Source organism: Eleutherodactylus coqui, chromosome 8 (genome assembly GCF_035609145.1).
Source record: "Eleutherodactylus coqui strain aEleCoq1 chromosome 8, aEleCoq1.hap1, whole genome shotgun sequence".
Taxonomy (NCBI): Eukaryota; Metazoa; Chordata; class Amphibia; order Anura; family Eleutherodactylidae; genus Eleutherodactylus; species Eleutherodactylus coqui.
Genome location: NC_089844.1, coordinates 5,812,590 through 5,827,010, shown reverse-complemented (window position 1 = coordinate 5,827,010; position 14,421 = coordinate 5,812,590). Strand labels below are relative to the sequence as shown.

The window sequence follows — 14,421 nt, the reverse complement described above, 5'->3', positions numbered from 1 at the left end:
GCCGCGCTTCATGTCCCCTCCCCGCTAGAAATCTATTCTTCTCAGCACCCGGCTGTTCTCTTCTGACCTTACATCAACTCAGGAGAAAGGGCGCCAAACGTGCCGGAGCCGCCAGTGGGCGCAGAACCAGCCAATTAGTCGTTTAACCCCTTCATCCCCAACCTAAGCCATGCCTACTAATTATACTGCATGGGAACGACCTTGTAAGTCATTAGAGCCTCCCACTATACTGGATACAACGCATCGGGGAACCACTGTGTCTGCGGGGAGGGGGGCTAACAGTTGGCCCATTGTGATCCTCCATCATTCAGTCATGATAGAACAAAAGTGTACACACTGGAGGCTTTGTCCGAGCCCCATCCTCTCCAACCACGTTTTTACAGACCCACCGGTCATCGGTGCTGGACTAGCCGGGGTCTCACCGCCAACCGCGGGGGTTCTAGTATAACAGTGTGAAGACTGTTAAAAAAAATGGCGCAACCGAGGAAAACATCCAGCGACGGGATCCTGCGGACGGAAACAACTCATCACTGAAAGGGGTCGGAGGAGGATGTCAGGAATCATTGTGACCAACAGGCTGCACAGTCAGCTGAATACAACGCTGGAGCTCCAACTAACGTGTCCGAACGCACAACTCGCCGTTCCTCCGCACAGATGATATAACAGCGGGCGACCAGTTCCAGCGCCATTGTGTCTAAGAGAAACAGACTCCAGCGGGCAAAAGAGCGCAAAACTTGTATCACTGAGCAGCGGGAAAACATCTCCTGGTCAGATGGGTCCAGATTTATGTGCTGATGGGAGGTCAGAATTTGGTACAAGCAGCATGAATCGCTGACCCCTTCCTGTCAGCCGGTCAGAACATGTCAGCACCGCCATCTAATCTTCGGCGACTACAAGAAGCTTCCTGTCCGCAGGGGCCGGTATTCCTGCGGAATGATGTCATCACCTTGTGGGATCTACGCCGCAACAAACTGCTGCGAATCTGAGGGGCGAAGGAGCCCAACGCCACTAGATGGGGGTAATAAAGGGGCGGTCGGGGTATATGAGGAGCCATCGTGGGCATCTGATGACCTGTGTGCTTCATCCCACCTGTGAGGTCTGTGTGGTCAGAACCGGATCGTGTTCCGTTCTTGCCGGGGATCGGCCTCCCGGGTTTTCATACATCTCAGTGAAGGAAACGGACATTGGGCGTCGCGCAGCTATGGACCCAACACTGCCTTGTTTGTGGCGGCTCCTCGTACGGGTGGTTATGGGGTGAAGCGGTCCCCCTTCTCCTCCCCTCATTACTCGCAGTCATGAATATGGAATGAGCGGCCGGCCCGCTGGAATATTTAGTGCTGCGTCGGCTGGATTTGGCTTCTTGCTGTCACTCCAGATGGAAGGATAATTATTGGCCTCCGCTTGTTGCTGACACGACTCCAGCGGGTTCAGGTGTAAATAAACGCGTGAGTGACAGGAGGAGCTACCAGGGCAGACAAACCCTGCCGCCGCGCCGAGACTGCAGAAGCATAATGTAGCTGAATATGCTGAATAGCGGAATGCGTGTGAAGGACCTTCTACATCCCCACATTGTGATTCGCCCTACTTGGCTTTCCTCCAGCGCTCGCTGATACTGACACATTATAAGCCGTTGCTGCGCGGACGTCACGCGCCGTTATCTTCCATCCTACCCAACCGTCCGCAGTGCCGCCGACTGCACTATCATCCCATCCGGGAGCCGCTGAACACCTTCTGCTTTCATTCTTTGTAAACTCCATTCAAATCATTTCATTGGAAAATGGATCCATTTGTTTCTGTTTTATTGTAGTTTCTCTTCTCCAGACCTGAACGGAGCCATAACACGGGCGTGAGGCGGGGCGGGGGTCTATAGTCACAGCAAAGCCCCAACTGAAGACCAACGTTGTTAAATGCTACGAGAAAGTAAGGGCTGAGGCAAACAAGATAGAGTAAGCCAGCGCGGTCTACTACTTGGGTGTAGTGTTGCGGGCAGCGGGAGTGCAGGCCCCGAGATGAACAATATGGAGGAAGCCAGCGTGATCTACTACAGGGGTGTAGGGTGGTGGGCAGCAGGAGTGCGGGCCCCGAGACGAACAGTATGGAGTAAGCCAGCGCGGTCTACTACAGGGGTGTAGTGTGGCGGGCAGTGGGAGTGCCGGCCCCTAGACGAACACTATGGAGGAAGCCAGCGCGGTCTACTACATGGGTGTAGTGTGGCGGGCAGCGGGAGTGCGGGCCCCTAGACGAACAATATGGAGGAAGCCAGCGTGGTCTACTACAGGGGTGTAGTGTGGCGGGCAGCGGGAGTGCGGGCCCCTAGACGAACAATATGGAGGAAGCCAGCGTGGTCTACTACATGGGTGTAGTGTGGTGGGCAGCGGGAGTGTGGGCCCCTAGGTGAACAATATGGAGGAAGCCTGCGCGGTCTACTACATGGGTGCAGTGTGGCGGGCAGCGGGAGTGCCGGCCCCTAGACGAACAATATGGAGGAAGCCAGCGTGGTCTACTACATGGGTGTAGTGTGGTGGGCAGCAGGAGTGCGGGCCCCTAGACGAACACTATGGAGGAAGCCAGCGTGGTCTACTACATGGGTGTAGTGTGGTGGGCAGCAGGAGTGCGGGCCCCTAGACGAACAATATGGAGGAAGCCAGCGTGGTCTACTACAGGGGTATAGTGTGCTGGGCAGCGGGAGTGTGGGCCCCTAGACGAACAATATGGAGGAAGCCAGCGTGGTCTACTACAGGGGTATAGTGTGCTGGGCAGCGGGAGTGTGGGCCCCTAGACGAACAATATGGAGGAAGCCTGCATGGTCTACTACAGGGTAGTGTGGTGGGCAGCGGGAGTGTGGGCCCCTAGACGAACAATATGGAGGAAGCCTGCGCGGTCTATTACATGGGTGCAGTGTGGTGGGCAGCGGGAGTGTGGGCCCCTAGACGAACACTATGGAGGAAGCCAGCGTGGTCTACTACAGGGGTGTAGTGTGGTGGGCAGCGGGAGTGTGGGCCCCTAGGTGAACAATATGGAGGAAGCCTGCGCGGTCTATTACATGGGTGTAGTGTGGTGGGCAGCGGGAGTGTGGGCCCCTAGGTGAACAATATGGAGGAAGCCTGCACGGTCTACTACAGGGGTGTAGTGTGGTGGGCAGCGGGAGTGCGGGCCCCTAGACGAACAATATGGAGGAAGCCAGCGTGGTCTACTACATGGGTGTAGTGTGGTGGGCAGCGGGAGTGTGGGCCCCTAGGTGAACAATATGGAGGAAGCCTGCGCAGTCTACTACAGGAGTGTAGTGTGGTGGGCAGCGGGAGTGTGGGCCCCTAGACGAACAATATGGAGGAAGCCTGCATGGTCAACTACAGGAGTGTAGTGTGCTGGGCAGCGGGAGTGCGGGGCTGTAGACGAACAATATGGAGGAAGCCTGCGCGGTCTACTACATGGGTGTAGTGTGGTGGGCAGCGGGAGTGTGGGCCCCTAGGTGAACAATATGGAGGAAGCCTGCGCGGTCTACTACATGGGTGTAGTGTGGTGGGCAGCGGGAGTGTGGGCCCCTAGGTGAACAATATGGAGGAAGCCTGCGCGGTCTACTACATGGGTGTAGTGTGGTGGGCAGCGGGAGTGTGGGCCCCTAGGTGAACAATATGGAGGAAGCCTGCACGGTCTCCTACAGGGGTGTAGTGTGGTGGGCAGCCGGAGTGTGGGCCCCTAGGTGAACAATATGGAGGAAGCCTGCGCGGTTTACTACAGGGGTGTAGTGTGGTGGGCAGCGGGAGTGCGGGGCTGTAGACGAACAATATGGAGGAAGCCTGCACGGTCTACTACAGGGGTGTAGTGTGGTGGGCAGCAGGAGTGTGGGCCCCTAGGTGAACAATATGGAGGAAGCCTGCGCGGTCTACTACATGGGTGTAGTGTGGTGGGCAGCGGGAGTTTGGGCCCCTAGGTGAACAATATGGAGGAAGCCTGCGCGGTCTACTACATGGGTGTAGTGTGGTGGGCAGCGGGAGTGTGGGCCCCTAGGTGAACAATATGGAGGAAGCCTGCACGGTCTACTACAGGGGTGTAGTGTGGTGGGCAGCCGGAGTGTGGGCCCCTAGGTGAACAATATGGAGGAAGCCTGCGCGGTTTACTACAGGGGTGTAGTGTGGTGGGCAGCGGGAGTGCGGGGCTGTAGACGAACAATATGGAGGAAGCCTGCACGGTCTACTACAGGGGTGTAGTGTGGTGGGCAGCAGGAGTGCGGGCCCCTAGGTGAACAATATGGAGGAAGCCTGCGTGGTCTACTACATGGGTGTAGTGTGTTGGGCAGCGGGAGTGTGGGCCCCTAGGTGAACAATATGGAGGAATCCTGCACAGTCTACTACAGGGGTGTAGTGTGGTGGGCAGCGGGAGTGTGGGCCCCTAGGTGAACAATATGGAGGAAGCCTGCACGGTCTACTACATGGGTGTAGTGTGGTGGGCAGCGGGAGTGTGGGCCCCTAGACGACCAATATGGAGGAAGCCTGCACGGTCTACTACATGGGTGTAGTGTGGTGGGCAGCGGGAGTGCGGGGCTGTAGACGAACAATATGGAGGAAGCCTGCGTGGTCTACTACAGGGGTGTAGTGTGGTGGGCAGCGGGAGTGCGGGGATGTAGACGACCAATATGGAGGAAGCCTGCACGGTCTACTACAGGGGTGTAGTGTGGTGGGCAGCAGGAGTGCGGGGATGTAGACGAACAATATGGAGGAAGCCTGCCTGGTCTACTACAGGGGTGTAGTGTGGTGGGCAGCGGGAGTGTGGGCCCCTAGACGAACAATATGGAGGAAGCCTGCGCGGTCTACTACAGGGGTGTAGTGTGGTGGGCAGCGGGATTGCGGGGCTGTAGACGAACAATATGGAGGAAGCCTGCGCGGTCTACTACAGGGGTGTAGTGTGGTGGGTAGCGGGAGTGTGGGCCCCTAGGTGAACAATATGGAGGAAGCCTGCATGGTCAACTACAGTGGTGTAGTGTGGTGGGCAGCGGGAGTGTGGGCCCCTAGGTGAACAATATGGAGGAAGCCTGCGCAGTCTACTACAGGGGTGTAGTGTGGTGGGCAGCGGGAGTGCGGGGCTGTAGACGAACAATATGGAGGACACCCATACACCTACTTGTCACTAGATCCCTGCAGCCAACAAACTGGATGATTCCCTGGCTCACACACCTACTTGTCACTGGATCCCTGCAGCCAACACACTGGATGATCCCATCGGCTCACACACCTACTTGTCGCTGGATCCCTGCAGCCAACACACCATGCAGCCAACACACTGGATGATCCCCTGGCTCACACACCTACTTGTCACTGGATCCCTGCAGCCAACACACTATGCAGCCAACACACTGGATGATCCCATCGGCTCACACACCTACTTGTCGCTGGATCCCTGCAGCCAACAAACTAGATGATCTCCCCGGCTCACACACCTACTTGTCACTGGATCCCTGCAGCCAACAAACTAGATGATCCCCCGGCTCAAACATTTACTAGTCACTGGATCCCTGCAGCCAACACACTGGATGATTTCTACGGCTAACACACCTATTTGTCACTGGATCTCTGCAGGCAACACACAGGATGATCCCCTTGGCTCATACACCTACTTGTCACTGGATCCCTGCAGCCAACAAACTGGATGATCCCCTGGCTCACACACCTTCTTGTCACTAGATCCCTGCAGCCAACACACTGGATGATCCCCCTGGCTCACACACCTACTGGTTACTGGATCCCTGCAGCCAACACACTGGGTGATCCCCTCGGCTCGCACACCTACTTGTCACTGGATCCCTGCAGCCAACACACTGGATGATCCCCTCGGCTCGCACACCTTCTTCTCACTGGATCCCTGCAGCCAACACACTGGATGATCCCATCGGCTCACACACCTTGTCACCGGATCCCTGCAGCCAACACACTGGATGATCCCATCGGCTCACACACCTACTTGTCACTGGATCCCTGCAGCCAACACACTGGATGATCCCATCGGCTCACACACCTACTTGTCACTGGATCCCTGCAGCCAACACACTGGATGATCCCATCGGCTCGCACACCTACTTGTCACTGGATCCCTGCAGCCAACACACTGGATGATCCCATCGGCTCACACACCTACTTGTCACTGGATCCTTGGTCCACTGACTGTTCATGAGCTAAGTCTGCTATTAGATTTACTATTAGGTTTGACGCGTTTCCCTGTGTTCATCAGCATCATGTAGACGGCCTCACGAAGGATAGAATTCTAGGTGTGTCTGAACACGTAGGCGGTCATAGGGATGGAGTAGGCCTTTCTAGGTATCGCTCGGCTGTAAATGATGCTGCTTTGTTGACTTGCTATGACTTAGATACCGCTCAATATCTGTATTTCAGTTGAATCTCGGGAAGGTTGGTTTTTGGTAAGGTTTGTGTGTTGGCGCTTCTACCTGTGTTGGCGCTATGTCTGTAGTGGGCATTGCCGGTTTATATGACCCTGTGGCTTTTGACTGGTTGGGGGGCGACGTCTCAGCTCTACATGCGATGTCGGTCAGCAGGTCCGTACCTCCATATGGCGCACATCGCACTGTTTTGGTGGGGGCGCTGGTTGTTGCCGGTTCTATTGCAGTGAGGATCTGGCCGGCAGATTGTTTACCTTCATTATTCGCATGGAGCAGAGATGTGGAAGAGCTGAGCAGCTCATTACGGCGAGGTCTTGTGAGTCATCCCTAATGTGCAGCGGGTCGTCAGGTATTGCAGTGTAATGTCACACTGTGCGATGGATGACGACAGGTAGCTGCAGACCATGATGACTCTGTGAGCGCTCCTCTAATTAACACTTAGGGTTCAGCATCTTGATGTTATCATTGCAGGTTTGTTGGATATCTAATGAGCAAGAAAATTGTAATAGCTCTTATAGGGAACATCCAGTGATGTCTACAGTACATTGTCAGGGGGGGGAGACTGCGTCGCGTGGGGAGGGATACTGCGTCGCGTGGGGGAGGGATACTGCGTCGCGTGGGGGAGGGATACTGCGTGGGGGGGGGGATACTGCGTCGCGTGGGGGGGGGATACTGCGTCGCGTGGGGGGGGGGGATACTGCGTCGCGTGGGGGGGGGGATACTGCGTCGCGTGGGGGGGGGATACTGCGTCGCGTGGGGGGGGATACTGCGTCGCGTGGGGGGGGGATACTGCGTCGCGTGGGGGGGGGGATACTGCGTCGCGTGGGGGGGGGGATACTGCGTCGCGTGGGGGGGGGGATACTGCGTCGCGTGGGGGGGGGATACTGCGTCGCGTGGGGGGGGGATACTGCGTCGCGTGGGGGGGGGGATACTGCGTCGCGTGGGGGGGGGATACTGCGTCGCGTGGGGGGGGGAGAAACTGCGTCGCGTGGGGGGGGGAGAGAAACTGCGTCGCGTGGGGGGGAGAGACTGCGTGGGGGGGGGGGAGACTGCGTCGCGTGGGGGGGGGGAGACTGCGTCGCGTGGGGGGGGGGGGAGACTGCGCCGCGTGGGGGGGGGGGAGACTGCGCCGCGTGGGGGGGGGGGGGGGAAGACTGCGCCGCGTGGGGGGGGGGGGAGACTGCGTCGCGTGGGGGGGGGAGACTGCGTTGTCCAACAGAACGTACAGTACATCGGCGCTATGTAGAATACATTGGCTGGCGGCTGGTAGGGTACGTAGCCCGATAGTGCCCATTCGCAGACGGGTACATTACTGGCTTCAGCTGGTTTTCCGGTGGTTTGCGCCCACGCTCAGCTGCCCTTTCCTGCATTATCTCGTGACATTTTAGAGGCTGACAGCTTTAGACTTTGTATAGCCATACTGATCCGTTACGGAGCCGCAGATCTAGCTGTCAGCTAACCTCCATCCCGTACTGAGCTCCCTGTCAAACAATTAGTCGTTAGCAAGTTAACCAGCATGCATTGTGTGAAGCTCTCTGAACTGGTAGACGCAACAAGAAGCCTTCAGGGAACCGAAGAGAAGCCCCCTGAGTACATGGGCAACGTGTGAGAAGCCCCCTGAGTACATGGGCAACGTGTGAGAAGCCCCCTGAGTATATGGGCAACGTGTGAGAAGCCCCCTGAGTACATGGGCAACGTGTGAGAAGCCCCCTGAGTACATGGGCAACGTGTGAGAAGCCCCCTGAGTACATGGGCAACGTGTGAGAAGCCCCCTGAGTACATGGGCAACGTGTGAGAAGCCCCCTGAGTACATGGGCAACATGTGAGAAGCCCCCTGAGTACATGGGCAACGTGTGAGAAGCCCCCTGAGTACATGGGCAACGTGTGAGAAGCCCCCTGTGAATCATTGTATAGTATCTTGAAGGCAATTCCCTACAACCTGGTACAACCCTGGAAGATGCTCCCTGCCGCCCGGAACAAACCCGGTAGAAGCTTCCTGTGAACTCCTGCAATCCTGAGAGAAGCTCCTTCCAGTAATACTCTTTATTTGTACGGCGCCCACTTATTCCGCAGCGCTTTGAAGCAGAGAGAAATGCAAACAATACAACAATTACAATGTGTACAATCAGCTTGAAACAAATGGGCTGGGGGTGGTACAGGGGGTACAAGGAGGTGCAACCGTAGGGGATGCTTCCTTAGACCTGGTACAATCCTGGAAGAAGCTCCCTGCCACCTAATACAACTAGGGAGAACCTTTCCTTGACTTTGCACCCCAGAAGATGCTCCCTGCCTCCCAGAGCAACCCCAATAGAAGCTTCCTGTGAACCATCACAGTCCTGGGAGAAGTTTCCTGTGACCTGACATAACTCTATAAGAAGCTTCCCATAAACCCTGCACTACCTCTATAGAAGCTTCCGGCGACCCAACCCCTGGAGAAGCTTCCGGCGACCCAACCCCTGGAGAAGCTTCCGGCGACCCAACCCCTGGAGAAGCTTCCGGCCACCCAACCCCTGGAGAAGCTTCCGGCCACCCAACCCCTGGAGAAGCTTCCGGCCACCCAACCCCTGGAGAAGCTTCCGGCCACCCAACCCCTGGAGAAGCTTCCGGCCACCCAACCCCTGGAGAAGCTTCCGGCCACCCAACCCCTGGAGAAGCTTCCGGCCACCCAACCCCTGGAGAAGCTTCCGGCCACCCAACCCCTGGAGAAGCTTCCGGCCACCCAACCCCTGGAGAAGCTTCCGGCCACCCAACCCCTGGAGAAGCTTCCGGCCACCCAACCCCTGGAGAAGCTTCCGGCGACCCAACCCCTGGAGAAGCTTCCGGCGACCCAACCCCTGGAGAAGCTTCCGGCGACCCAACCCCTGGAGAAGCTTCCGGCCACCCAACCCCTGGAGAAGCTTCCGGCGACCCGGCCCCTTGGAGCAGCTTCCGGCGACCCGGCCCCTTGGAGCAGCTTCCGGCGACCCGGCCCCTTGGAGCAGCTTCCGGCGACCCGACCCCTGGAGCAGCTTCCGGCCACCCGGCCCCTGGAGCAGCTTCCGGCCACCCGGCCCCTGGAGCAGCTTCCGGCCACCCGGCCCCTTGGAGCAGCTTCCGGCGACCCGACCCCTGGAGCAGCTTCCGGCGACCTTGCATAATATATTTTGTGAAGCGCTGTAGCGGTTCCTGAAGCACCCAATAGCATGGTATAAGGAGCTTTTCATGGTTTCCAGAGCTTTCGGTCGGTCCTATAAGGAGTTGTGACTCGGAGTGTGTTGCCCCTGGAGCGTCTCTGTGCCTGTAGCCTCATTACCCGGCGCTCTCACTTCCATGCCATTTGCACATCCCAGTTTGGATATGATAGCGCTAAGCCTTTAGCCGGCCAGCAGCTGACATTTCATTAGACCAAGGCTTCTTCGGCCGTTTGACCACCAGGGATGTCTTAATATGAGAAGATGTCTCAGCAGTTCCACAAGCCGGAGCTCAGACGGGCGCATCTCTCCAATTGTCTTTTCTCCATAAAGATCGTTTCCCCATAAATCTCCAGGCCGTCGGCCGTCGTCACTAAATGTCCATTCGGCTGCGAAAACCAGTATGGCTGCCGCTGAGCGCCGCTGGTCCTCAAGAAAGTCATATCTGCCTAGATATTATGTGAAGTGTTACCCAGCAGGCCTTACTGGGGGGCTGCACCCTAAAAGCAGGTGAGCTGCTTCCATGTGTTTTATCTGTACATCGTATGAAACGGAGAGAAAACCTGAGTAGCGCCCCCTCTGGTGGATGTGATACATGCACACTGTTCAGGGTCCATTTGTAGCCGAACACAGTGGCCGCCCGCACCAAGTTGGATCTGCAGCAGACAGACGGAGCCGCCATTGTACGGAGAGGGGAACGGAAGCCTTGCTGCAAACCAGCCATCAGACATCCATACCGCTGTCCTCTGTACCTAACATAGGGAGCGGTGGAAGGAGAGAGTCCCCGTAGGCCCGCACCCCCTTGGAGACGTCCCCTATGGACTGGCGTAACCTGAGGGGACCCCTGCAGGAGGCAGTGCAGCCGGGGAGTAGTGTAATGTGTATAATGGGGAGGGGGCCGCAGTGTAATGTGTATAATAGGGAGGGGGCCGCAGTGTAATGTGTATAATGGGGAGGGGGCCGCAGTGTAATGTGTATAATGGGGAGGGGGCCGCAGTGTAATGTGTATAATGGGGAGGGGGCCGCAGTGTAATGTGTATAATGGGGAGGGGGCCGCAGTGTAATGTGTATAATGGGGAGGGGGCCGCAGTGTAATGTGTATAATGGGGAGGGGGCCGCAGTGTAATGTGTATAATGGGGAGGGGGCCGCAGTGTAATGTGTATAATGGGGAGGGGGCCGCAGTGTAACGTGTATAATGGGGAGGGGGCCGCAGTGTAATGTGTATAATGGGGAAGGGGGCCGCAGTGTAATGTGTATAATGGGGAGGGGGCCGCAGTGTAATGTGTATAATGGGGAGGGGGCCGCAGTGTAATGTGTATAATGGGGAGGGGGCCGCAGTGTAATGTGTATAATGGGGAGGGGGCCGCAGTGTAATGTGTATAATGGGGAGGGGGGCCGCAGTGTAATGTGTATAATGGGGAAGGGGCCGCAGTGTAATGTGTATAATGGGGAGGGAGGCCGCAGTGTAATGTGTATAATGGGGAGGGGGCCGCAGTGTAATGTGTATAATGTGGAGGGGGCCGCAGTGTAACGTGTATAATGGGGAGGGGGCCGCAGTGTAATGTGTATAATGGGGAGGGGGCCGCAGTGTAATGTGTATAATGGGGAGGGGGCCGCAGTGTAATGTGTATAATGGGGAGGGGGCCGCAGTGTAATGTGTATAATGGGGAGGGGGCCGCAGTGTAATGTGTATAATGGGGAGGGGGCCGCAGTGTAATGTGTATAATGGGGAGGGGGCCGCAGTGTAATGTGTATAATGGGGAGGGGGCCGCAGTGTAATGTGTATAATGGGGAGGGGGGCCGCAGTGTAATGTGTATAATGGGGAGGGGGCCGCAGTGTAATGTGTATAATGGGGAGGGGGCCGCAGTGTAATGTGTATAATGGGGAGGGGGCCGCAGTGTAATGTGTATAATGGGGAGGGGGCCGCAGTGTAATGTGTATAATGGGGAGGGGGCCGCAGTGTAATGTGTATAATGGGGAAGGGGCCGCAGTGTAATGTGTATAATGGGGAGGGGGCCGCAGTGTAATGTGTATAATGGGAAGGGGGCCGCAGTGTAATGTGTATAATGGGGAGGGGGCCGCAGTGTAATGTGTATAATGGGGAGGGGGCCGCAGTGTAATGTGTATAATGGGAAGGGGGCCGCAGTGTAATGTGTATAATGGGGAGGGGGCCGCAGTGTAATGTGTATAATGGGGAGGGGGCCGCAGTGTAATGTGTATAATGGGGAGGGGGCCGCAGTGTAATGTGTATAATGGGAAGGGGGCCGCAGTGTAATGTGTATAATGGGGAGGGGGCCGCAGTGTAATGTGTATAATGGGGAGGGGGCCGCAGTGTAATGTGTATAATCGGGAGGGGGCCGCAGTGTAATGTGTATAATGGGGAGGGGGCCGCAGTGTAATGTGTATAATGGGGAGGGGGCCGCAGTGTAATGTGTATAATGGGGAGGGGGCCGCAGTGTAATGTGTATAATGGGGAGGGGGCCGCAGTGTAACGTGTATAATGGGGAGGGGGCCGCAGTGTAACGTGTATAATGGGGAGGGGGCCGCAGTGTAATGTGTATAATGGGGAGGGGGCCGCAGTGTAACGTCTATAATGGGGAAGGGGCCGCAGTGTAACGTGTATAATGGGGAGGGGGCCACAGTGTATCGTGTATAATGGGGAAGGGGCCGCAGTGTAATGGGGAGGGGGCCGCAGTGTAATGTGTATAATGGGGAGGGGGCCGCAGTGTAACGTGTATAATGGGGAGGGGGCCGCAGTGTAACGTGTATAATGGGGAGGGGGCCGCAGTGTAACGTGTATAATGGGGAAGGGGCCGCAGTGTAACGTGTATAATGGGGAAGGGGCCGCAGTGTAACGTGTATAATGGGGAAGGGGCCGCAGTGTAACGTGTATAATGGGGAGGGGGCCGCAGTGTAACGTGTATAATGGGGAAGGGGCCGCAGTGTAACGTGTATAATGGGGAAGGGGCCGCAGTGTAACGTGTATAATGGGGAAGGGGCCGCAGTGTAACGTGTATAATGGGGAGGGGGCCGCAGTGTAACGTGTATAATGGGGAGGGGGCCGCAGTGTAATGTGTATAATGGGGAGGGGGCCGCAGTGTAACGTGTATAATGGGGAGGGGGCCGCAGTGTAACGTGTATAATGGGGAGGGGGCCGCAGTGTAACGTGTATAATGAGGAGGGGGCCGCAGTGTAACGTGTATAATGGGGAGGGGGGCCGCAGTGTAACGTGTATAATGGGGAGGGGGGCCGCAGTGTAACGTGTATAATGGAGAGGGGGCCGCAGTGTAACGTGTATAATGGGGAGGGGGGCCGCAGTGTAACGTATATAATGGGGAGGGGGCCGCAGTGTAACGTGTATAATGGGGAAGGGGCCGCAGTGTAATGTGTATAATGGGGAGGGGGCCGCAGTGTAATGTGTATAATGGGGAGGGGGCCGCAGTGTAACGTGTATAATGGGGAGGGGGCCGCAGTGTAACGTGTATAATGGGGAGGGGGCCGCAGTGTAATGTGTATAATGGGGGGGGGGGCCGCAGTGTAACGTGTATAATGGGGAGGGGGCCGCAGTGTAACGTGTATAATGGGGAGGGGGCCGCAGTGTAACGTGTATAATGGGGAGGGGGCCGCAGTGTAACGTGTATAATGGGGAAGGGGCCGCAGTGTAACGTGTATAATGGGGAGGAGGCCGCAGTGTAACGTGTATAATGGGGAGGAGGCCGCAGTGTAACGTGTATAATGGGGAGGGGGGCCGCAGTGTAACGTGTATAATGGGGAAGGGGCCGCAGTGTAACGTGTATAATGGGGAGGGGGCCGCAGTGTAACGTGTATAATGGGGAGGGGGCCGCAGTGTAACGTGTATAATGGGGAAGGGGCCGCAGTGTAACGTGTATAATGGGGAGGGGGCCGCAGTGTAACGTGTATAATGGGGAGGGGGCCGCAGTGTAATGTGTATAATGGGGAGGGGGCCGCAGTGTAATGTGTATAATGGCGAGGGGGCCGCAGTGTAATGTGTATAATGGGGAGGGGGCCGCAGTGTAACGTGTATAATGGGGAGGGGGCCGCAGTGTAACGTGTATAATGGGGAGGGGGCCGCAGTGTAACGTGTATAATGGGGAGGGGGCCGCAGTGTAACGTGTATAATGGGGAGGGGGCCGCAGTGTAACGTGTATAATGGGGAGGGGGCCGCAGTGTAACGTGTATAATGGGGAGGGGGCCGCAGTGTAACGTGTATAATGGGGAGGGGGCCGCAGTGTAATGTGTATAATGGGGAGGGGGCCGATGATCGAATTTCCTTTTATTCCATTTCACTCCACTAAGAATTTTTAACAAGTTTTCCAGTCCATTATATCCATCACTGAGGTATCCGCCCGCCCCGCCCCCCCCGTCCCCCCCCCAGTACCCCCCGCTCCCCCCCCTTCCCTCCTTACCCTCCCTCCACCCCACCCCCACTGCTCGGACAGCGACCTCGATGAGTTAATGAACGAGCCAGGAGTCTTAAAAGGGAACAGGATAAAGCGAAAATGGAAAAAACAATTGGGATGGTCCTTAAGGGGTTAATGAATGTGACGGGCACAGCAGTAGACAAGTGGGCGGTGCTAGTGTAAGCAGTGCCATGTCTTGTAATGGTGGGCATCCCTGTCATGTCCTGAGCGGTCCGTAAGTCCCGCCCAGCGGCGCCCCCTTCTGTATCTTTGAACTTGCTTGTAGATTGCCGCGGCGTCTCCTTTGTGGTTCCCTTTGATTGGTCGGTCTAGTTACCCATCCAGTGACCCCTCCCCATACCGCGGCGTCTCCTTTGTGGTTCCCTTTGATTGGTCGGTCTAGTTACCCATCCAGTGACCCCTCCCCATACCGCGGCGTC

General features: G+C 56.8%; 1 protein-coding gene across 4 annotated transcripts in view; it reads left to right on the top strand.

Annotated features, from left to right (window-relative positions):
- The window catches only part of ZRANB3 (zinc finger RANBP2-type containing 3), a 304,617-nt gene that overhangs the window by 112,594 nt on the left and 177,602 nt on the right, over nt 1–14,421 (top strand). The window lies entirely within an intron of this gene.